We start from the raw sequence: 22,513 nt of genomic DNA, 5'->3' as shown, positions 1-22,513 counted from the left end.
ACCAGATAAATAGACTCAGTTAGGGAGGCCACAGGCCTGGATCTATAGGACCTGAGCAACAGCAGAGGAGGACACAACTGGTCAGAAAAGACAATAATGCTAGGAAAAGTGGAGGGAAGTAGAAAAAGAGGAAGGCCACATGCTAGAGGGATAGACTGTACTAGGGAGATTGCAGGCATGAATTTACAGCTCCTAAGCAGAGCAGTGCAGCATAGGGAGTCTTGGAGATGTCTCATCCACAGAGTTGTCATTGGTCAGAATCAACAATTCAATATATTTAAGCATCACTGTTCCCCTTTGGGCTCTACAGTGTAGGATTTGTTAAACTACATATCATAAATAAAAGTGCAAATGAGACAATATAGATAAAATTGAGGCTGTCGTACTCTGGTCACATCATTAGAAAAGATGATGCTCAGAAAGGTGGAAGGTAGAAGAAAGAGAGGAAGACCACATGCCAGATGGATAGACTCAAGCTCTTCCTCAGTGAGCTTGCATAGGATTGCAGCTTTAACATAAATCCACTTCTGTATTTCCAGGCTTCCCCCCCCCCCCCCTTTTTTTCCCTTCCATATTCTACAAGGGGAAAGATGGTTTCTATTGTTTTTAAACACTTCACCTCCCAAATTTACAGCTATCTGCACTTCGTTCTCTGGGTATGTCTTTCCTACTTGAAATGAAGGAAAAGCCATCTACTACTATGGGATCTAGTTGTTCTTGTGGCCATGTTAGGGGACAACTAGCCCTTTAGTACTGTGGAGTTGTCCCTACTCCATATTGGGCAGTACCTGTGAATCTCTTTGTTCTTTACGATATCAGTACACTGATTTCTTCTTTACAGGAGACTAGTACATTTAATTTTAAGACTCAATAAGTTTCAAGCCTCATCAACTTGTATTTCTTATTGCCCATAATGGAAAAATTATAAGGAATATGAGCAAGGTTTCCATATAAGCAGTGGAAACGATTGAATTACAAGAACAACAGTACACTTTACCAGATTAAATGCGTTGTACAGTGCTGTAATTGTACAAACTGCGCTCTTCCTCCACATTCACTGGAGTTAGAGGCACAGGACCCCCGTGAATGTGGGAAAACCGCAAATACCAAAAACACGATGTTTTTACTTGAGTGAACATTTCTCTAGGAATCTCTAGATCCTCCAGTGCAACTCTGTGGTCAGCATCTGCCAGACATGGACCATAGTATTGCCCTGGAGGCGCTACAAATGCCTAGTGGAGTGTTATCTCCAGGAATCTCTAGGTCTTTCAGTGTGACTTTTGGTTAAAGTTGATCATAGAGTTGTGCTGGAGGACAAAGCCAAAAAGTCAAAGCCACAAATGTGGAGGGACAAGTGTATCCTACTTTCCTACTAAATATCTAGTAGAGCAGTTCACTTTGGTTTTGCCATGTGTTAAAGTGAGTGAAGGAAGTATTTTCCACAGAGAGTAGTAAGTAATGGACAGATTAAATCTTGCTGTAAACTAATAACAAAACTGAATGTAACATGGCAGGGGAATTTTATGAAACTAGCTAATGTTTGGTCCTGTGTTACATCAGCTAGTAATGACATTATCAAGATCCTTAAGCATCTTCACATATTAGATATTTATGGCTCTATGCAGGTATAGTTAATGGAGTTACGTTTCTAGAAGGGTTTCACAGGTGGAGTTTCCTCACAAGCAAAGTTGGATGCATTATATATCTAACAAGATAAAGCAATAAACAAAAGAAAGCCATAATTAACTTATTGACAATGTTTTTAAATGGTTTTTGGAGGCACAGAAAACATAGCAGTATTTATGACCAAAAACATGTTTCCTCAGAATGCACAGGCCGACATCTTAATCAAAAAAAGAAATCAAGTCATTTTGGAATATATAACACAATATTAAGCAAAATGTCATCTTAATTTCTTTAGAAATCTCAACACTTTGCTGCTATAGAAATAAAATCTGAAACAAAAATAAGCTTTCTGTAGTCTTTGAAGTCTTCATTTTATAAATAGAGCTTATTGCATGCAAGAAATGAGAAAGCAATGTGCTGAGTTAGCATCATGCTTTTATTTGGTCAGAAGAATCTTGGCCTGTTCATTTTTGTATCTGATTGAATAAACAAAATCATTGTGCTGTTGAGAGAATAAGATAGCAAGATAAGCTCCCTATTAGTAAATTGAGCATCTCCTTCTAAGATACCCTGGTATCTCGAAGAAGCGTTCTAGTCAGGAGAGGCTGGATTAGCAAAGTCCAAAGTCAACCTTACTAAAGGTCTTTTCAGAAAAAAATCTGTCAATTCTTTTGAGCCCTGTATGACTGAAGTCCAGTACTAACCTGTATGTTTTTGTTGCAGGCCCTAAAATAGTCTGACATAAGTGGATTAGATTGACTGAGAAACTAGGTGTTACCTTGGCTGACTAGGGTGCGGCAGAGGTGCCAGAAAAGTGACTTGGATAGCAGACCAGGCCAAGTATGGATTGGCTGTGATTCCAGGTTAGTAGTAAACCTTTTTATGTTAACTCCTGTTTAAATAGCTGTGGCTCCCTGAAATGTTTTTCATCCAGAAGGCATCCTGTGAACTGAGGCTCCCTTCTCCTGCCATAAACAGTACATGTACTTGTTACATCAGAAATGGTACTCTGTATTGATAAAGCATACATCTCTGAAATCTAATGTGGAGACCTGTCCACTGTGTAAATACTTCAGCTGTTTAAGAGGAACATGAGACCACGGAGGCAGCTTTTCTAAAATAGGTGTTATTTTTGTATTTCAAACTCAACAGAGATTCCTCTTCTTGAGTGAAAGCCTTGAGGACAAAATTCAGCATTTTACACTGGTAATTCACACCTCCCTGTTTGTGGAAATATTACATTAAGGCTCTTGAAAGCCACTTGTCAGTTTAGGTCCTCAAAAGGAGTGTTTGCATTCATGATATTTGGTTTTAGCTTACCCTCATTGTATTTTTAAATGGTTTTGCTCTTCTCTGTCATGGAGCTATGTAGAAAATACTGGACATGATAAGATAATAACAGCTTGCCTTCTACTCCTCATCTTTTCATTAACATTCCTACATGTTTTTTGTATTATGTCAGTGTGTTGACCTCTTGATATTTGACTGGAGGCCAGATGAGTGTTAAAGTGGTAATAGGTTAAGAACATAATTGCCTCCCTAGCTTGGATCAAGGCCCATTCCTCCAGTATTATTGTGAACAAGGAACAGCTAGAAGCTCACAAGATCCAGGAAGTGAAGGCCACCTCTTGTTTTGTCCCAGCACCTGTTCTTAAAAAATAAACTGCATTGGGAGTTTTAGTTCCATTATGATTACCAGCACTGCCAATACTTGTTTCCCATGAAGTGTTTCTGTATAGACATGCGTTTTCTCTTGATATTTTATGGTTTCCTAAATATATATACATATTGTAGTAATTAATTTTTTTGTGATACAGTGGGCACAGATAATAAATGTTTGTGTGGACTTTCTAATTATTCAAAACACTTTACATATTTGGCTAGTATTCTTACAGTGACTTTCAAAGGTAGGCAGATATTATCCCAGTATTGTTAAAGCTTAAAGTGCATAATTTTTAAATATTTGTGAGTTCATGACAGAGTGAAATCCAAACCAGAGACTTTCTGACTCATAGCTCAGTCTGTTTGCCACTTCATTATAGTAACAAAAATCCCATTTAGTAAAGGGAGACATTTGTTAGTGTTTGTTCCTGAGTTGTCCTTAATAAAGCATGATTCTAGAGAGTGTGTCTGTTTGAACAACTCATGTCTTCCCTTCATAACACCTTACAGCCTAGCATGTGCAATGAAATTTGTTTAAATAGGTATGCCTTAGTACCGTTGGATGATGTCATGGTGCAGGATAAGACACTAAAGCCATTGGGTATCAAATTAGAGAGTGAGCAATAAGAAAATGATTAAGCCACTATTATTCTGAGTTGCATATGTATCTTCTAGATCATTTGACCATCTTCCCAATTTTTGCTTTTCCAGTCAAGAAGGGGATTGGTGGCATTTATGATCGGTCATGGATTATTCAGCAGTTTGAATGCTGGAATTGGAATTCATGGTTAAAAGCTTTATTTAGTTCTAGGGAAGATCAGAGGATGGAGTCTGGACTCCTGAGAAATAGTGTCTAATGTATCTGGGGTTTCCATCAAATTATTTAATTTGCTGCTATATATGTCCCATTAAGGATAAGCATGGAGGCGGACCAGTTTCTTTGCAGAATCCCTCAGTCCTGCTTCCACATTCATGTATACTCAGACTTGATATGTGACCTGAAGGCTTTCACAAGATTCTGGAATGTTTAGGTAGCAGACCCATGTAAATGCTTCATGCATCATGTTAAAGGTGGATTTCAAGTTCATTAAAATACAGGCTCAGTTTCTCTGTTTGTAATGAGTACTGTCTCAGGGACTCTGGAATTATTCATGTTCCTAAGTAAGTGTTGCAGCCCTATAAGCCAGACCACAAGTTTTCAGTTAGCCCAGCTATTTTCACCTATAGCTTTTGTAAAATAAACCAAGGCATAAAAGAATTTACCTTTTAGAATGTAAAGCAAGTAGTGCTTTACATTCTGCTCACCTGAAAGAGTTTCACAATCTTCACAGGTGACCAAATAAGTGCCTTTTGGCAGAAACCTTTCCCACACTTCTGCAGAAGAGCTGAAGTGACTAGAAGCTTGTTATAAGGTATGATCATTAGATTTCAGAAAGTCCCTCTTATCCTCTAAAATGCCATGCTTATTTGCCTTTGGGTGGAAAATATACGATGGCATACACCAAATATATTAATCTTTCCTCTTTTGTCATTTGGTACTCAGCCTTGTATAGTAGGAAAGGATCAAAGGGGGCAAATAGCATTTCATGCCTGACACTGTCCACAAGTATAAACATTGGCCTTTCTGTCACCCCAATAGAGGATATTAACTTTGTTTTCTTTGTGTATGTACTGGGTAGCTACTTTTATCCCAGGTGCTTACAAATTATATAAATGGCTGCTTGGTTGGATAGTTACAGTATCGCTGTCAAAGCCAGTTCTGCCCTCTGACTCTGAGACTCTTAATTTGATGTGTCATAATAGCTGACTTGCTAGAACCTGATATACTTGTTGACCAGCTTAAAACATCTGGCTGTTGAAGTGATTTCCAAACCCACAAACAAATAACCAGAGTAAAGAGTTCAGCTCAGTCTTCCTTTGAAGTTCTTTTCTAATAAGCCCATCTCTTTTCATTGTTACTAAATAATTTCAGGATGACCATTTGCCAGAATGTTCAAGAACTGTTTGGTGGTAGACTTTGTTGAAGCTTAGAGGAAGTAAGTTTAGGAACAAACTGTTTCCACTTCCTCCATCCTTTAAACCTTATTATGGCTTTGATATCCTGTCCTCTTCTAATTTGTCATCAGTCCTTATATGCTGTTACCGGCTGAGTAACCTGGCCACATCCATGTTGTAAACTTCTGGTTGAAGTACTGCAATGTTTTGTATATATGAACACCACTTAAATTGCAGTTAATTCCAAATGCATCTTCTGGGTTACGAACTGATACAGTTATGAGCACATTTCACTGCTGGTTAAATAGTTGTACTGGCTCATAAGGTGCTACAGCATGCAATTTAAAGTGATACTAATCATTTAAAGCCCTGCATGGCTTGGGATTTGGATATCAGTAGACTTTGTCCTTGCTTTGAAATCATCTTTGGAAACCTTGCTCTTTATTATCCTAGATACAGTATAGGGGGATCGGTGAGAAGGCCGTCTCAGTTGCAGTGTCCTACTTATAGAATCTTTCTTATGGAGACTGGCTTGTTGCCCAGGTTAATATCTGGTATCCTACAGAAACTTAATATTTTCCTCATATTTTCCTAAATTGATGTTTCATGCTGATGCTCTTTTCATTTTGCTCTTCTATTTAAATCTTGTATATCTGTTGTTCTTATATTTTGCAGGAAAAAAACCCTGAAAATACTTACATATCCACACAACTGGCATACAGTCTGATTAAAAAGAACAGAAGGTCCCAGATTTTGCCCTTGTTCTTTCTGATTTTATTTTGGTGACCCATACACTTTTTATTTATCCCTGAATATTTTCTATCAGTTCCCTGTACGATCAGAATTTTTAAATATCTGCTCCCCAGGTTGTTTATTTTGACCCAGTATATAAAATCAGAGGGAACAGGAACAAAATCTGGAACTTTTCCAGCGATGGAGGTGGAAACATCCTATAATGTGGTTGATTCCATCTCTTGCTCCGAAATAGGCAGGAAAAACAGACTTGAAGGAGTCGCCACCAGAGGGAGCAACCCCCTCCATCCCTCAGTCTTTTTCCATACACTGTCTTCAGCAATCTTGAATCCAACCGCACATAGATCCTTATGCTAAACTGTAGTAGCTTTTAGAACTTCTGTCTAGTAGTTACATGATTAGATTAATATGAAGAACTGAATTAATAAATGTTGGAAGCTATGCCTTTGCTGTGATGGGAGATAGAGTGTAATTATATTTTTAGTTGAAACTTTTCTGTACGTATTCTTTCATTGCTGTGTCATGGGCTGAATTAATGGCCTTAAGTAAAGTGTTCTGCTATTAATCTGTTCCACTTTCTATCATGTTAATTTTGCAGAGTTCTTTAGCGTATGTGTTTTATGCCTCTGTGCAGTATTTGATGTGCTAATCTTCTCTTTAAAATGCACAGAGAATGCAGGACTTCAGACACACAACGTCTTTGTCAGGCTGCCAAATCTTTTTCGAAGGGAGGTGGCAGGGTTAAGAGGAGATCTCATTTAGCGTATGTTAAGATGACCTTCTGGAGTGCATAACATCAGAAGATAGCTACTTATATGCTGAATCAGAGTTGTGGTCCAGGTAGCCCAATATTGACATCTCTAACCGGCAGTGAGTCTCCTGTGTTTCAGGGCAGCTCTTGTTTCCAGCCATACCTGGAGGTCCCTGCTATATTCCCTGGTGCTTTCCCACCAAGTATTAGGCCTGATCTTTTTTAGCTTCCAAAATCAGACAAGAGTTGAGTATTTAGAGCAGTATCCAGAAGAACTGCAATCTTATATTTGTTTAATCAGAAGAAACCCCATTGCATTCAGTGTGATTAGGTCTGGTGAGTGTGCATAGGATTGTAGTCTAATTTGCCAAGTAAACAATTAATAGCGATAGGTGTTTTGAAGACTGCAGAGGCATTGCACCCTGTCCTTCCTGATTTGATACAGGCACAGCTTGCTAATTCTTGCGGTCATTTGTAGAGTGTACATTTTGAACATAAAAGCAATCCTGTTATTCATTGATTTAACACATAATTTATCCTATATCATTGTTCTTCTTGGCTTTACTTCATGATCAAAGATTCAGGAAGGACTCATCCGTGCTTTCTACAAGCGCATTGATGATGTTGTATGTATCCTTCGAGCCTGTGCAATGGATTTTTCTGGTGGAGCGCAGCGTGCACAGAACTGACCTCACCCTTTAAACCAGAGGTTCATCTGCTGAGGCCTTGACAAGCATGGACAGTGGCAGCGAGGTCCTCGGGTCGTAGGTTTGATTAGAGTTTCCTTCTCTTAGATGGTTGACCTTACAGGGTTAGACGAGCATCATCTGCCCAGGTTTGGGATTAGAATTTTTCTTCTCCTAGGATGGTTGCCATAAGGCTAGAGAGCCCATCCTGCCCTTTGGCGCTCTTGGTCAGACCCTTCGGTTGTGATCTGTCTGCATGGGAGGCCCTGTCAGTGGCTATTATACCACCACCAGCATAGCTCACAACTTCATTAGGGTATGCAAGCCTCTCCCCCACACAGTCAGAGCATAGCTGGAGGGGAATAGGAGGCTGGAAGAGGACAGTTAAGGAGGGAGGAGTCTCTTCCTTCAGGCTAGCCCTGGTGGAGCTGGGTCTGCCTGATCACTCCCTCTCAGGCCAGAAGATGACAATTAAGGAGGCATATCATTGTATTAAGCAGAATACTATATCCTATAGCATTGCATTAAGAACTTGGCATACATTTGACCAGATAAGTGAATTACTGTATGTTCCAAAAGAATTCTTACTTCTACCTAAGAAGGAAGTTTAAAGAGCCATTTTTTCCCCAGTTACCATACTTCAAGTAAGAAAAGATCACAGATCACCTCTGGTAGAGCCAGTATTTAATGAAATAGTATATTTCAGGTCTGTATTCTTCAAGTACTGCTTGTTCTGGAGAACCTTCAGCATCCATGAGAACTCATAAGTCAGAATACTAATAACAGCCAAACTTCCTGAAAAACAGATTGCTTTATTATTCGTCTTCCCCTTCACTAAAAGTTCAGGCTGTTGTTGCATGTATTCTAGGTTGCATGCGTGAGGGGCAGCAGTGATGCTCAACACACCTGGCTAATGCACAGAATGGATTAATTAATTGCCCTAGAACATGTTTCAGAAAAAGTGCAAACTGCCAAGTTTCTGTTAAGGGCTTCTTTAGGTGATTAGATGTGGAATGAGTCCCTAAATATAGCAAGTTCTTAAAAACTTTTCAGCATATCTTGTCATGTGTTTTGAATGTAAGCAACTGGATCTTGTAATCTGAGCCTTTCTTGGTCCGACAATAAGAGATTACTTTTATGTGCCATTGAAAGTTTGTTTGTATTGTAGTTGGATATTTGAATCAGTACTGTTTATTGACTTGAGGAAATGTATCAAAAGTTGTATTGAAGCAGCATATTGTATAGCAAGGAGTTGACATGAAAGCTTATCCTTAAAATGGAGCTGGCTTTCCATTTCCACACTGTCGTCCAGTTGAGGAATATTTACTCTGTTAGACTTTGAAACTTCAGGCAAACACATCAACATGTCGTGTATAGAGTTTTGTTTTATATGCCACTTGGTGTTTTTGCTCATGGTCTACTACTTCAAAATGTTTGTTGGAATTCAAAAGAATGATTTTGTTTTCTTAAAAGAACTGCTGCTTTAGCCACAAGGCTTCTGAACTGTTAAATATGTAGGTATGATGTCGCTGAAGCTGGTCCATGAAGAGGACTCTCGAAGCTTAGCCTCAGCCTATAGAGCGGTGTAGTACAGGATGGATAAACCTAGCCTATCCTTTTTATCATGGTGCTAGCAGATTTCTATAGAGACTGCTACAGTCACTGCTTCTGTAGCTGTGAGCACAGTGAATCACAAAAGACAAGATGCAAAGGAGGGTGCTGGAAGTTCCATCACTCTGGGGCACTGTCTGTCTTGCAGTTCTGGCTTTGGTGCCTATCTGGCAGTTATTTATAGGGGGATCTGATGTGTCGTGTTCCAGAATTGAAATTTAAACTAAATTAAATAGTTGCAATGACTAAGCAGGTGTGTTACAGGCCTCATAGGAGTTTGACAGGAAGTCTGGCAAGACACTCTGATCTGGGCTTTCCAGTGTGTGTGCTATGGTTTGCCTCTGGGGTTTCTGATCATTCTTTTCTGAGTAGCTTTGACTATTCAAAGGTGAATGCATGGATGTACTTCTGTTTTATTTAAATGTGCTTTTTGCAGTTCGCCTGAAGCGTCAGTCATGAAGGATAAAAATCCATAATTTTCTTGAGATTGCATTACAGAAGTTCCAGGTTTAGGCAGGGGGAAGCTAAATGTCTGAATGCTTTCCCAGTTTCCTTGAACATAGAAATAAACATAAGGAAGAATGGAGGAGTATTGAGTTTGGTTCATGTTTGCATACACCCCTGTGTCTCAAGTGATACAGTCCCAGGATAAGTGTATTGAGAGTCAGTATGGTGCTGTGGCTTGAACATTGGATTATGAATCTGAAAACCAGGGTTCAAACCCTGCTTGGCCATAGAAAGCAAGTACCAATGGTGACCTTGGGTAAGTCATTCTTTCGACCACAGAGGAAGGCAAATGCAACCTCCCACTAAACGAATCTTGCCAAGAAAAAGTTGTGATACGTTCGCCTTAGGATTGTCATAAGTCAGAAATGACTTGAAGGTATACAGCAACAACATGGCTCTCAGAGAAACAAGTCATGCCAGACAAATCTAATCTCTTTCTTTGATAAAATTACTAGCTTGGTAGATGAAGAGAATGCTGTGGATATAGTATTTCTTGATTTAAGTAAGGCCGTTGACAGGGTTCCGGATGCATTCTTCCAAACAAGCTAGTGAAATGTGGGCTAGACAAAATAACTGTTACATGGATTTGTAATTGGTTGACCAGCCGAACTCAAAGGGTGCTCAACAATGGCTCCTGTTCATCCTTGCGAAAAGTGACCAGTGGGGTCCCACAGGATTCTGTCCTGGGCCCAGTGCTATTCAACATCTTTATCAATGACTCGGATGAAAGAATTGGGGGCATACTTATCAAATTTGCAGATGACAACAAACTAGGAGGAGTAGCTAATACCCCAGAGGACAGGATCAAAATTCAAAATGACCTTAATAGATTAGAAAGCTGGGCCAAAGCTAACAAAATGAATTTCAAAAAAACGCTGGCATCGGGGTGGAGTGGGGGTGTGGCAGATGTGCTGTGCCAAAGAATTGGTGAAAAGCTACGGCAGTGGCAAGGGTGGCTTTTTGCTGCTTTAAGAAAGAGCAGCATTTTGCCGGCCCTTTTTGGGCTGGCAAAGCACTGGATTGGGCACATGGTTGGTGTGGGCCCAATCCAGCGCTCCCAGGGGCGGTGCGGAGCCGCTCTATTGGTGCGGTCTATACAGCCCCTAAGAGAGCTTTGTGTGTGTCTTACTAAGAACTTTATTCAAGTTCAAACCTAGGAGCATTGAGCTGCTTGATGGAAGTGAGGATTATATGTGGCCTAATTATTTATTTATTGACTGTATATTCCCATAGCTCTCCAAAATTGGACTAAAGGCAGTTTGTAGTAACATTAAATATAAGAATACAATTAATACTTAATCCAAGGTCATTTATTAAAACATAATGGAAAGAGCAGTTTAAAACAACTGAACACAATTTAAAAGTGAAGCACTAACTGGTAACAGGTCCCATCTTCAGCAGCTGGTCATTTGCCAGAAACCTGCCTGAATAAAAATGTATTATGCTTCTGAAAGGATGACAGGAAAGGGCCTGGATTTTCTCGGGTGAGATTTCTAGAGTGCATGAGTAGTCACTGAGAAGGTACTCTAATGGTATCTTGCCCTTTCCAGAAAATACAGTCAAGCTTTTGAACTGATGCTATGGATTTAAACCAGCCATCTCTCTTTCTCACAACTATCAGATGAGTATGGTATTGGTAGTCAGTGATTTCCTCTGAACTACCTTAACACAGAGACATTTATCAGTCTAGGATGGTATTGTTAAGAATGTGTATGTGCCTTCAAGTTGCCTGCCTACTTATGGGAACCCCATTAATTTCATGGGCTTTTCTTAGGCAAGACATACTCAGAGGTGGTGTTGTCAGTTCCTTTCTCTGAAATACAGCCTACAGCACCTGGTATTCATTGATAGTCTCCCATCCAAGTGCTAGCCATGGTGGACCTGCTTAACTTCCAAGAACAGTCAGGATCTGGTGCTTTTAGGGAATACTCTCCTGGAAATCGGTGCCTCTGGTGTCTTGATTGGCCCTGAGCAGGACGATACAGAACTTTATGTCTGTACTTGCTGTGGGATTAAAATTCTGATAGACCAGGGGGTTTATGCTCCCTCAGTAGCCCTGAGTTAGGCAGGAACAATATGGGAACTTCTTTTTGTCTCTGATCTTGCACTATGTTTCAAAGATGCTGCACCAGATCAGAGATAAGATTTGCCCCTTCGGACCAGGTTCCATCCTGGCAACAACAAATTTTAGGTGGGCTTTGAAGCCCACCCAAAATTTTGTTGATCCTTGTATCTCTTAGCTTTATTAATTCTTTGGGACATCTGGGTATATCTTTGACTCAAAGTCAACTTCTGTTATTTCAGTTTGGGATGCAGGCTTAATCCCTGTCAGCTGGTCTCTGACTTCTCAAACTGAATCAGTAATAGGAAATTACTTAGACCAATGGTTCTCAACCTTCCTAATGCCGCGACCCATTAAGACAGTTCCTCATGTTGTGGTGACCCCTAACCATAAAATTATTTTCATTGCTACATGCAAATATGTGTTTTCTGATGGTCTTAGGCGACCCCTGTGAAAGGGTCATTCGACCCCCCCCAAAGGGGTCCGGACCCACAGGTTGGAAACCACTGGCTTAGACAGTCTTTGGACTTGTGTGTGTGTGTGTGGAACATCTTTGTTGGGAAGGAGAGCTATAGGGGGTTCTTCTAACTTGGGTAGCCCACATCAAATTTACATGGCTTGCTGTTTAATTTTTCCTCTTTCTGGTGGTAGAGGCAAAAATGTTGTGCATGATAGACTCCTGTTAGCTCAGAAGACCACATGAAATGTGCTGTGGCAGCAGGTTAAGGATTTCATCAGCCACAGAATTCCTGTTGGTATTATGAAAGGACAACTTTCCAGTAAGTGACACTGATATATATGGTAAAACACATTTGGCTATGACTGTATTTGTGTTTGACATAGATGTTTCAGACATTATTTACCTCTATATTCACCTAGATTTCTTTGATGGGAATGCTGATGGACTGAAGAGAAGAAAGCAGAACACAGTGGGTTGTTTTGACGAAGTGACATTCAGTTGACATAGCAGTGCTCTTTATTCTAGTTCCATGATGGGAAGTTTTTGGCCCTTCAAATCTTTTGGTCTACAGCAGTGTTTCCCAAACTTTGGTCCTCTAGGTGTTTTGGACTTCAACTCAAGACGAAATGATTTAATTTCTGCCAGTCACATATTAAAAGCTTTCTTTACATATTTCTTTCTTTTCTAATATTTATAGCTTCTGATATTTGTTATCAAAATTAAAATTCACATTCATACATTCCCATAAATAGCTCTCAGTAAGTACTATGGAAATTCCTGGGGTCCAGTCTATAGGCAACTTAAAGGCACATATGCACAGCATCTTGAAACAGTTTCTGTTGATACCTTGAGAGAAAATAACAAGTATCTTTGAATTGCATCCATTTTATGTACCTCTTCTATATGGAGTGGCTCTTTACTTTTCTATCCAAACATATTGAGGTATTAGCTCTTCAATGAAAACATTAGGAGGAACTTCCTGACAGTGAGCGCTGTTCAACAGTGCAAAAAACTCCCTCGGAGTGTGGTGGAGTCTCCTTCTTTAGAGGTCTTCAAACAGGCTGGATTGCCATCTGTTGGGGATGCTTTGATTGAGAATTCCTGCATGGCAGAATGGGGTTGGACTGGATGGCCCTTGTGGTCTCTTCCAACTCTATAATTCTATGAAAGGGAGAACTGATGTAGACTCGTGATGTTTGGTATGAGGAATATTCTTCTTTGGTCATGATGTGGACCACTGTATTCTGTACACTGAAGCCTATTTTATGACTTCCCTTTGGGGACTATTGTATGGGTTGTAAATCCCTCTAATAAAATAAACACTGTGCATTATAGCAGTCTGGGCTTGTGTTCTAATGGAATAAAGTTGATAATGAGTTCTTCCTTGATGCTGAAAAGAAATGATTGAAACCAAAACGTCCCCCTCTGTGCCTGAGGTCAGAGAAAGGCTGAGAAATGTGTATGACAGTCATTTTACAGATTTTGTGAACTGCTTTGCCTAGATAAGCCTTCAGTGAGCTTGTTCATGTTGGCAACATGACTAGACAGTACGGTAGATAGTAGACAGATTACAAACTACTGATGGGTCTGTATTCAGTGGAAAGATACAAGTAGGATGTGGATGACATAGGCCTCCTTTCTTCAATTGTGCATAGTGGTCAGAAAAACTGAGACACCAAAATGGCATTATCCTAAAGTACAGAAGACTGGGGAGAGAAACATAATTATTTGGGATCTCCTTGTTAGTATCAGGTACAAGCATACTGACTTAATGTTTGCTGTTGTCAGAAGCTGGCCACTATACCTTTTCTTTTGCATCCATTATTCTAGAAGTATTGATAGTCTAGCAGTGCAAATAATAATTGAATCAGAGTGCTTTTCCCATTGTCACCTCCTAAATGTCTTAACTGTGTATTCTCACCTCTCTCTGGACAGCAGTTCTGTTCACAATAAATATCTGGTTCATCAGCATTGTTGAGGTTCCTGTCTGTTCAAAGAACTATGAGCTGGTAGAGATTACACATTTTTACATCCCATCTTCTATATTCTAATAGATTTCTAGTGTTTGTTCAGGGTCATAGTTGACCCAGGTCCTGGAAGAAATTGCATTGATAAAAAGGAGACCTATTCTGCGGGGCAGGGCAGGATATATCTTCTTTGTTGTTTTATTGGCTCTACTAGTTTAATTTTGTGAGCGATTTATGTTACAAGCAAAACAAATGAATCTGATTGTCGTATGTTTACAGGTATGCAGCAGGTTTGGTAGGCAATGGCAAAATGTCCTGGAGAAAGGATTGTAACTCTCTAATTGGTAGTATACCTCTTAGTTTACAAATGCCATTATATATTTTTTAAATCCTAAGAAGGTAATGGGTGAGTGTACCAAAAATGAATACAGAAGCACTATCAGTGTTAAGCCCATATTTGTGTGGTATAGTTGTTTGAGCATTGGACTATGACTCGGAGACCAGGGTTTGAATCCCTACAAAACCACTGGGTGACCTTGGGTAATTCAGACACTCAGCCTCAGAGGAAGGCAATGTCGAACCTCCTCAGAACAAATCTGGCCAAGGAAATCACATTATAGGGTCTCCATAAGTTGGAAACGGCTTGAAGACACGCAACAACAACAATGATAACAACAACTAAAAACTTGAGTGACAACTTGAGAATAAATAAAATGTGCCATTTTGTTGTGTAATAGATGGGTTGTAGTTCTGTTTTGAGTTGACTAAAAACTATTGTGCCAGATGATAAATAGGGATGATACTAGATTGGATAACTCAGCCATGTAGTTTGCTGGGTTTTATAGCTTGGGCCACAATTCAAGGTTGCAGGATACTCAAAGGCATGTTGTGAGACAGCAGTAGCAAATACATTGCTAAGACATTGCTGAATACTGTAAGAATAACGTTGTTCTCATTTATTTTAACTGAAATTTGGCAGTTTCAAGAGTTCAGGACCCAAACTGGTCCAAATCATTGGGTTAGTGTTGGTTTTTCTGTCTGAGAATATAGACACAATATTGTGGGTGGGCCTCTCTGTTTGCTTAGCATGTGCCTGCCATGTCTAATAATATATGTGAGGAAAGTTGCCTGGCAGGGCCCAGGAAATGATGAATGCCTCTTTGAAAAACATGGTCCTAGCTGTCTTTTAAAAGAAAATGTGTTGGAAAAAGTTATCCTAGGAGCCTGAGAATTGTGGTAACTGTTGGCTAATGACTGACACCTCCTTACTGAGAAAAGTGTTTTGAGTTGGTAGCAGTGGCTGCTCAGTTCCAGCATTTCTATCTGTATATCATCTGATGGCTTGAACCAGTTTTACTTGGGATGCTCTGTTTACAGAATTGTCCTCTTCTAATGGCTCATCTTGTGCTTTGGCACCATGCATTTAATTTTTAATTCGTTATTTTGTGTTCTTAATGTCACACTAGAACTTAATGCTACAGTTCTTATTGTGTGTTTCAGTACTACTTTATGAATTAAACGTTCCCTGACTGGTCTTATTAAAGGGGGCATTCATGTTTTAGTAAATACTGATTCTCTGTTAAATGTAAAATCTCTCCTATAAATGGAGGAAAATTGCTTGGTATTGAAAAAGATTGCTTAAAATTCTCAGGAGTTAGCTATTCATGCAGAACAACATTATCCCAGTAAATGTATGAGAAGTAAATGCTTTCATCATTTTATGTGTATTAGATCAATAGCTAAACAGTTTGTTACTGACTTCAGATTAATATGCTGTTCTTCTCTATTGCAGTTTCCTTCCTGCCTTTTACCTCTCCCAGTTTTCCTTCCTGTAGTCCAGGAAGAAGACAGCATGGCGTAGTGGTTTGAGTGACAACCAGGGAAACCTACCTGGGTAACCTTGAGCATGTCACACACTCTCAGCCTTAGAAGAACATGTGATATGGTCACCTTAGAGTCACCATAAGTCAGAAATGACTTGAAGCCATATAGGTTTCTCTTTGCTTCCTGTAGTCCCTTTCCTAAGCCTCTGCATCTCTTGGGTCTGCTGCTTTATAGATTGACCTTTTGTTACTAGTACTACTCTGTCATGTTAAAGCAAAAGTACCCATGGAAACTCAGTGGAAAAGGGACCAAGTCATTGGAAAGAAGGAACAGAGGAACTAGGCTATCCAGTTCTAGCTCCCTCTTAAATAGGTAGCCTAGTTCCTCCTCTGGCATTCAGATACAGTTTTAATGTGATTGAATATTTTGCTTCAATTGAGAGCAGGGCTATTCAAGTATTAAAGAGTTATCTCTTCCGGCAGGCCTACCCAGTCGATTTTAAACAATGAATTTTAAATTGGGATATTTTAATTTAATGCTGGATGAGTTTAATGCGTCCTATATTTATGTGTTTTCATTTAATGTGTTTAAAAGGTTTTCTGTGTTTTAATCTATGCTGTACCCCACCTTGAGCCTTGGGGAAAAGTGGGTAAGAAATACAATTTATTACAGTATTATTATTGCTAGTTCTCCTCTAAGAATGTGGATACTCACTATTGGGATAGAGATGCACAAGCATTCTCTGTGACTTGATTACTATAGCCAGCTCATTCACATTAGATAAATTATGCACAGTTACATTAACGCAGCTTCTAAGAAATACTTAACTGTTATGATGCCAGGTGCTTGTTTATTTCAGCTCACTGCATAAGAATACAGAATATTATATTTTCCAACATTTTTAATTGTGGATCAGAGATGAGAATCCTTCAAGCAGCCAGTTCCAAACTTCTTTCTAATGACTTAGTCCCTTCTCTACTTTGTTTCCAGTTTTTGCACATTCATTGTTAAGAGAAGCAGTTATCATATTGTGGTCAGATGACTTTGAACAAGAGAATCATTCTTAACTGTGTTGTATTTGGGATTTGGGATCCACTCTCTGTCTGCAGGAGATGGAATGTCTTGGTAGTCTTTTGGAAGACAGGAATTTGTTGAGATAGTACGGGGCTTAAAATTTGAGCACCTGTGTTAAGCTTGAGAACACCACATAAACTAGAACAGAACTACAAGGTTAGCTGAGTTGTAATTTGTGTGCAAACGCAATAAGATTAAATGCTATGGCAACTAAATTAATAGCTGATCTTTCCACAAGACTTGAGTTGGCATGTGGATAAGAATGTTTTTCATCCATCTGGCTTGCTAGATTCTGCAACTGAGTGTATTTGTAAGGTGGTGGATTGTGGGAATTTGCTGGGTAAGTGACAAGGAAACAAAGCACATTGGGCAAAGTGATGTATTGAAGGCAGGTAGGAAGTTCTTCTATATAGACTATTCACATTTTCTGTCATTATGGCCTGTGAGCTGATTCTACACTTTAAAGTATTGGAATAACTAAGAAGCAAAGCAGGATCATATCTGGTTAGTACTTGAATGGAAGACTGCTAATGAATACCAAGTGCTATAGGCTATTTCAGGGGAAGGAACTGGCAAAACCACCTTTGAGTATTACTTTCTTAAGAAAACCCTATGAAATTCATGGGGTCACCATAGTCGACAGGTGACATGAAGGTACATAGACATCTACAATCTGGATCTTATAAAAATGCAGGCCTACAACATTGAGATTCATAAAAACATTTTTAAAAAGTGTCTGTTGGTTTTAAAGGAATTTTGCAAATCCAAAAATGACCTGAGATAAGCTTGATCACATGAAGTTTTTCATAACTCTCTTTGAAGTTTCTATATTGTAATATGTAACTGAATGAAATGATCCTTCAGAGAGTAAAAAAGGGATTAAAGTCTTCTAATAGAGTTTCAAAATACTTTAATTCACTGATAATGCAACACAAAAATCCGTTCAAAAGCATTCAAAGAAATCTCACTAGAATGTCAGCATCAGCATTTCATCAAATACATACTGATTTGAAATCAATGTGTCATAATCATTTGTTACAGCAGTTTAAAGGTTCCCTTCTGTACAGAGGTCTCAGCTTAGGTCTTTCATTTTTCTTGTACTTGGTATTGCTCCTTAATCCCAAATAGGTGTAGTAGTGATTTGAATGTTGGGCTATGGCTCTGGAGGCCAGGATTTGATTCCTAGCTCAGCCATAAAACCCAATGGGTGACCTTGGGCAAGACACTCTCAGGTGAAGGCATTGACAAACCTTCTTTGAGCAAATCTTGCCAGGAAAACCCCATAATAAGGTCACCATAACTAAGTCAAAAATGACTTTGAAGGCACAAAACAACAACAAAGACAAACTGAAGACACCTGTCAAAAGTAAGTTTCCCTATCAAAAGAAATGCAGTGTATCATTTGACCACTTGATGGTGCCATAACACTGATTGTTGTGATGCAACTCATGTGAGAAAGTGACTAGATAGTATGCAGTGACTGGCCCTATTTTAGATTGCATCCACAACTAGTGTATTTTTTTTGTACAAAACAGGTAACTAACCCTTTTGAAATACAAGATCAGAAAGCTGTCATCTTATTTATTTTTGTTTATTTATGGTATTTATACCCTGCCCTTCAGCGGCTCCTTTTAGTGCCACCGCAAACTGCTGTCAGCGGCGTGAGCACGTCGCTGCTGCGTGGGTCCATCTGCACGGCGCACAGCAGTGACGTCACAGCTGTGAGCACCGTGTATATGATGCCGCGCAGCGATGATGTCCTGGTGATGTGCTAGGGTTGCAGGGTGTCTGGAAAGGGTGCCCCAAGGCAACCCTAGCACGTCACCAGGACGTGCTAAAGGGTCCGTCTGGACCGGGCCATAGTGATATTTCTCATTACATTTGGAAATTACCCTTCATTTCACAGGGAGCTGAGCTGTGGGCTTTTGTTAGTGGGTTGAGAAAATAGTACCTTTCCACATGGATTTGTGGTTGACTTATCAGACCATATGATACTGTATTGCTTTAGTATGATCATATAATTTAAGGAAACTTAAGAAAAGGCTATATTTTGGAACTAAGAAGCGAAAGCAACAATTGTACCATTCCCATATATTTTATTTCTCCTTCTTTCTAGAGGATGGTTTGTAAAAAGCCAAATTGATAACCCATCTTAGCTGTTCTCTCTCACCCAAATCTAGTGTCATCCTCTTGCTACAGCCTGGGGCTTGACTTCAAACTTCTGGGATTCAGTGACAATCTGTTTTAATGCAGCCAAAGACTTATGAGAAGTACCTGTGCTCCGAGGAGCCCTCAGGGCTCCTCCGTATGCACTTCCCAGGCGCTCTGCAACTGCTCCAGGAAAATGAAAGAAATAAAAATTGAATGAAATTAAAGAATATATTTATATATACTCCTAAGCACCATTAACATGTACTGTAAGACATAGGGTAGGCCTCTTAGGGGCTTCGCCATAGAAATAAGAGTTCTGCGAGTCAAAAAGGCTGAGAACTGCTCTAGAGCATGGATATGCATTACTGAATGCAGAGAGTAACTATAGATCTGTCTCTGCCCATGTTGTTTTCTGGTTCTCAAGTAATGCAGGTCCTACACATCTACTGGACAACTTCTACAGAGTGGAATATTTTCCCAGTTGCCCAGTTGTGAAAGGGATACATGCCCAAAGGGGCTGTGGCTTATGAGAAGACTGGCAGATTTTATCCAAAGAGGAAAATACCTTCAATAATAAGAAATAAAATTGCCTCCAACTCTAAGAATTGTCATTTCAAAAGATTTATGTTCATGCATTAAATATTACAGCATTAATTACAGTTCATTTCAGATTAAAATTATAATTCATTGTTGGAAAAATTTTAATTATACATCAATTTGCCAAATCATGAAGGTAAATTAGCTTGTGGTATCATATTGACTGCTGTGGTGATACGTGTTAGTGGGAGCAGGAGCAGCAAAATAAAGGCTTTCCATTCAACTTGACTAAAAGAATGCTTTGCAGTATTTGCAAAGGTGAGCTTTTCATTTGACTGGTAACTGGCAAGGTGTTATTCAGTTGCACCATTTTAGTGCATTTAGCAGTTTGCATTTCGACTGGTAATTGACTCTGTTAGTCAGATACACTGCTTTAGTACAATTAATGATTTGCAGTAAATAATTCCTTCAGTTTTTGGACAGCAGATCATTTTTTAAAAAATAATGAATTTTGAAGGGTGCAAAAAAGAGATTGGGACTTTATGCAGACCACACTGTCCATCTTATTCTAGAGGTTTAATGAATTCCTTAGTCTGCCACTTCAAAAAGGAAGTTGCCTACCTGCATGTTTGTTTCTGACATTCGTTTTACATATTGAGATGTCACTGTCAATTGTGTGCTTTGGTTTTTGGGTAGCCAAGTTATTGAACTTTTACTAAGATTCCAGAGACAATTCAAAGGGATTGGTGACTCAGTCACCTGAATGCTTACCCTTTTCTTGATGATACCTCGTTCAGGGCATCTTGTTCTGAGGATTCAGGGAGACAGTATTATTAATAATGTCACCACAGTGGGCAGTTTTGTTAGCAGTTGAGACTGAACCATCTTCAACTCACTTGTTACCTTCAACTCAGGTTGGGGGGAAATATGGTTCTGTATGAGATTCAGAATCTGAATGCCATAGCCGTTGTGTCATTGAAGGCCCTTTCATATCAACTCCTGTTTTCTCTCTGATCTGTTGTGAATGCTCATGTTTTTTATAGACTAGGTAGCGTGGAGCAAACATGACCGTAACCTTCCACATGGCTCTTAGCCTTCACCACTTCTTAATGAAACAGAATGCAGAGTTACATTGTCCCATATGAATCAAGGAATGGAAAACTGGCCTTGCTTCAGCATCTTAATTTTTTTTTAAATTTAAATCTTTGTTTGGGTCAGCAAAAATTGATATTTTGTGTATATTGGACATTATTGTGCCTATTTAGAAAGAAATGATCTACTTCAGGGAAATGTAGCCATTGTAATACTGATAATTCTTTCTGTGCCATAATGTCAGTATGTTCAATGGATACCCCATTTGCTTGGATGTAGTACAACAGTGGTCCCCAAACTGTGCCCTTTAAGAGATTTTGGACTTCACCTCCCAGAAGCTTCAGCCCTGTTGGCCAACAGTCTGGGATTCTGCGAGCTGAAATCCAAAATCTCTTAAAGGGCACAGTTTGGGGACCGCTGCATTACAACATAACAGTATTGTACTGAAGAAATCTTTTGATATTTGTGTACATACAGTGTTATAAATTATATTCCTGGGACATGGAAATAGTTAAAAGTCAGTGAGGCTGGTTCTCACACACTCTTACTCTTGGCAAAAGATTGTATTCCAAGGCTGGAAAGATAAAGCATTTTCCATCTATTTTTCAGAAGATATTAACTGCTTCAGCTACCCATTAATAGATATTTTAAAGATGCCAACTCAGGGGAATATGTTTTGGGGCATAGGTTCAGCATATATTAATATATATGTATAGCTGGAGTTCATAGTCTTATATGCTCCCCCTCCCTGCTCCTTTGTTATCTTCTGCTTTTTCTTCTCCCCCCCCCTAATATTCATATTTCTTTTTTAAAAAAATCTAATAAAATATATTTAATCTCCTATACTTCTTAATGGGTAGGAAAAGTCTGCTCAATCATAATGGCCTGTTACAGACTGCCAAAATAAAGCTGCTTCGGGTCTCTTTGGAGTTATGCTATTTAAATGATGCATGGGTCCTAAGAATCCAGAGGTCGCGCCAAAGCCACACTCCATTCCTAAGCACTGGAGTGCAGCTTTGGTGCAGCTTCCGGATTCTTAGGACCCATGCATCATTTAAACAGCATACCTCCAAAGAGACCTGAAGCAGCTTTATTTTGGCAGTCTGTAAAAGGCCAATGTCACTGATGCTCAGAGCCTTCCTTATGACCATAGTGTGGGTGCTTCAAGAACGGAGTTCCTTCTTAAGAGCCAAGCAATTGAGGATGGAAAGCCTGATGCAAGAGGCTTTTGGTTCTCTCACAATTAATCTTAGCATCTATGTTCTTGATGTAAGAACCCACATGACTAGCTCACACTCTCTTTCAGACATTTTTCAAAACGAGTCATATCGTGATTCATACCAAGCCCTCTGTTCTAATCATGTGTCAGCAAGCCAAATGGTGCATTGTTCTTTAGGTGGATAGGATAGCATATCCAGTATGTTGAGACCGTATATATGAGGGGAAAGGACACCTTCTAAACTGACTGACTGTGCCAACACTATTTCCCAGTAGATAAGATCCCCGCATCCTGTAGTTTGGGTTATGCTTCTCCCACTCACTCCAGATAGGCAAGAAAGAAAAGAGATCTTCTGGTGACCCACGTGGTGGTGCTAACCCCAGAAGGCTAGTCTTGTCCTGCCTATCACTCCAGTAAGATGTGTTTGCTGTTGCTCTGCATCATCTTTGCTCTAGCCGCTCTAGTCCTTTTCCTTCTCTTTATTTCTCTTGCTGCCTTGGAAGCATGAAGAAAGTTTTAATATGGCAAGGGCTCCC

At 39.5% G+C, this 22,513-nt stretch overlaps 1 protein-coding gene across 9 annotated transcripts in view; it reads left to right on the top strand.

The window, feature by feature from the left end:
• Positions 1–22,513, top strand: part of LOC149322916 (E3 ubiquitin-protein ligase HUWE1) — a 131,742-nt gene that overhangs the window by 1,642 nt on the left and 107,587 nt on the right. For all 9 annotated transcript variants that reach the window (XM_089484705.1, XM_089484709.1, XM_089484703.1 and 6 more), the window contains exon 2: positions 2,350–2,489. The gene's annotated coding sequence lies outside the window, so the exon portion shown is untranslated. The remainder of the gene's footprint in view (positions 1–2,349; positions 2,490–22,513) is intronic.

This window comes from Sceloporus occidentalis, unplaced genomic scaffold (genome assembly GCF_023333645.1).
Source record: "Sceloporus occidentalis isolate IW3139 unplaced genomic scaffold, rSceOcc1.0.p SCAF_1, whole genome shotgun sequence".
Lineage (NCBI taxonomy): Eukaryota > Metazoa > Chordata > Lepidosauria > Squamata > Phrynosomatidae > Sceloporus > Sceloporus occidentalis.
Note: the sequence above shows the minus strand (reverse complement) of the source record. Positions and strands in the feature narration are given on the sequence as shown.